This window comes from Thamnophis sirtalis, unplaced genomic scaffold (genome assembly GCF_051295495.1).
Source record: "Thamnophis sirtalis isolate CommonGarterSnake01/CBP01778 unplaced genomic scaffold, rThaSir2_p1.2 scaffold_4, whole genome shotgun sequence".
NCBI lineage: Eukaryota > Metazoa > Chordata > Lepidosauria > Squamata > Natricidae > Thamnophis > Thamnophis sirtalis.
The window spans coordinates 103,111,172-103,114,670 of NW_028261384.1; positions in this window are offsets into that span (position 1 = coordinate 103,111,172).

Genomic DNA, 3,499 nt, shown 5'->3' on the forward strand with positions numbered 1-3,499 from the left:
AGGAGGAGGAGGAGGAGGAAAACATTCAGATCCGGGCTGTTTTCCTCTGTGGAGGTGGAGCTTGCAGCTTTGCGGTGCTGGTTTAAAAGGTGGGAGGGGGGAAACAACCAAACCAAAAGGAATAAAATAAAATAAAATAAAATCAATTAGCCTCTAAAATAGTCAAGCTGGGGCTAGGGGTGGTCCCAGGGTACTAGAGGCGGAGATTAATTGAAAGCTGGAAGCAGCTTAACAGAGCGACTGAAGCAGGAAGAAGACACAAGTGCGGTGATGCTTTTCTCAGATCCTTGAAGCTTTTGGCTAGGACAGCCTGCCTGCCTGGCTTCTCTACTTCTCAGGAGGCCTGAGTCTGATCTGATGGTATCAGGCATCTCTCCAGGTGGCCGGAAAGGATAATGAGCAAACAGATCCGTATGGATGTGGAAGGGGCGGGGAGGAGGAGGAGGTGGGATAAGTGTCTGCAAAATCTGCAATTCTTGCTGGATCCCAGAGGTCCCCCTCCCCTATGGGAAAGTCTTTGACTAAGAGGAACACAAATGGCATGGAAATTTTTTCCAGCTTTCAAGTTCTGCAGAATTGTTTGTCAGGTAACATTTTTTTTTTTTTTTGCAGAGGAGGAGGATTTGCTTAACTACTGATATCAAATTATTTTCTTCACAAAATCTCAGCATCACTGTTTTTATATATCATAAACAGATGATCTGGCGAGTCGGACTAGTTTACAGCAGGGCTTTTCGTCACCTGATGATTACATCATCATGTGATGACATTCCCTTGTGAATGGTCTTCAGGTTTGGAACATCACATAATCTATACGCATAAACATATCATTTAGAGTGAGTTCCCATGTTCAGATACTGTTAAATGTCCAGTAGTTGCAGTTAGAGAACAAATGCCCAGTGTATTTGTCTGAAATGGTATAGGGTTTCCTGAGCAATGGGGCAGCAGATTTCCTGAGCGGGGGGTTTTCTGAGCAAGGTCCCATCCAACTCTATGATTCTGTATGCATGAATGAAATAAGACTCTGTGGTTTCCAGTTCTATTGTTCAAATTATAACAGCTGCTATTTAGTGAGGTCCTGAGGCTATTATCACTTAGAATTTCCAAAATGTGCATTGGGAACTTGAGGCCCCCTATCTGTTGCTAAATTACACCTCCCAAAATTCTTCACCTTTTTATGGCCAGTGTTATTGGAAATTCATGGATATATGTAGTGTCATAGAATCTTTTCCCTATTATAGTTGATATCCATTAATTTGATATCCACTACTTTTGGAAAGTAACCTCCTAATAAATCCATGGCTCAATCTGTACAGTGGCCTTCTCCAACATGGTACTTCCAGAATTATGACAACTATATGCTCCAAAATTCCCAGACAGCCTATTCATCATGACTGTTAGGAATTCTGGAAATTTCAAAATTAGTTCTGGAGATGACTGAATTAGTTAATATCACCTTAGCAACTCTGGACTATAGCAGCCATTATATACCTTTCATATGACATTAAACTGAGATTGGCTATATGTTGCAAAGTTTATACCAATTCCTGCTCAGTTCTCAACCTATTTATTCTTATCAAATGGAACAGTGATCTATGCAGTCTCCCATCCTGGGAAGACAGAAGAATTTTAGTTTAATATACAATAAACCATGTTAACAGGTATTTAAAAAGTATGTAAGTTTAGTTGAATAAATCATGGTTGTATATTCTAAAAGTCTATTCTGTCATTAGTAAAGCCAACATTTTGATTGTTAAGTGTAGTTTTAATTCCAGATGTGTGTAGTCAATGTGTGTCAATTTAGTGGTCTTTAGAAAAACTGCTAAGACTCAGCTTTGTCCTCAGCAATTAGGGTCAAGAGTAGAATCTACTCTACTTCTTTAATTATTGGGATATATGTATCTCTCTCTCTCTCATCTATCTATCTATCTATCTATCATCTATCTATCTATCTATCTATCTATCTATCTATCTATCTATCTATCTATCTATCTATCTATCTATCTATCTATCTGAAATGTTGTTTTTTAAATGATGGTATTTGTAGGGATTTTCAATCATCCAAGTCATGGTTGTCCCAAAGGTGCTTTTTCAGGAGACAACTGGACTTTCTTGTTTTTTCTTTGAAGATGTTTCACTTCTCATCCAAGAAGCTTCTTCAGCTCTGACAGGATAGTAGTAAATTGTGACCCTGAGAACACAGATAGACCTCCAAGTTCTTCAACGACCCTCTAAAAGGATGCAAATGACCAGTTGTTTGCAAGGAATATAAATCCTTCTATTCCCCACCATCCAGACAGACCTGATGAAGCTTCTTGGATGAGAAGCGAAACGCCTTCAAAGAAAAAACAAGTCCAGTTGCCTTCTGTAAAGCATTTTTGGGACAAATGATGGAATCTAAGCAATTCCTTTGGTTGAAGTTTATTTTTATTGTATTCTGTACTGAATGTTGCATGAGTTATACTGCTTAACTGGCTGGGTCTTAGGCAGCATATACATGTAAAAACCAACAGCAATTTACATTTCTCAATTAAAATAGGGCACACTGCTTGGATCCACACATATTCTATGGCCATCCATTTTGACTCCTAAGTTCTTGGGGAAAAACTCAGTGTATATAGAGGCCAACATCAACTAAAGAATTAGCTGTGGTTACACATTTTTGTGAATAAAATAGGAAGAATAGGAGTTGGGCACCTAATGTGTGGAATAAATAAATATATGCACAAATGTACTTCAAATTCTCAGTAAAGTAACACTGGTTTGATATGAACAAAATTGCTCTTGTTTTGGTTTGCATTTAAATTTGGTTCAACGGCTGTTTGGCATCTCTAAATAATTAGTGAATAATTAAATAATTCAGAAATAAAACTGCATATGATAGTCCTTTAGAATTAACAAATCTTGTAAAATTCCTTCTCTGTAGGAAAATTACTCCCTCAGTTTATCTTCTCCTGGAATCATTTTATCCCTTTCCCTCCTCAATTGAAAGAGATAGCAATATAAACTTCTCCAGACAAGTGTTTAACTCATCTTTTCAAATCCATGTTCTAAGAATTGGCTCACATGGATTAAAAAAGAGGTTATTTTGAGATGACAGCAGGATTTGTTCAGAAGAGGTAAAGAATTTGGTGCTGAATGGACAGCTCCAGAAATGTTTTCAGCTAACTTGGTTGAATTTATAAAATAGGATTTAAAAAAGAGAAAGCATTCTTAGATAGTAAGTCCCATTGTGTGTAAGAATACAGATTAAAGCTTCTCCAAAAGGTAGTTGCATAGCCATTCTGGGTTAACATATGTAATTAAAAACAATGCATTATATTTGTTTAACAGAATTCTCTTTTAATACAGCTGGGCCATAGTTTATGGCATAAACAGTGCAATTGGGTGGTAGAATTGATGGGGATGGGCAGAGATTATGTAGCCAAAATCATACCTTTAGTGCCTTTCCCCTGGAATGAATGATTAAAAGCTTGGACTTTTTTGTGTATTTTTACGT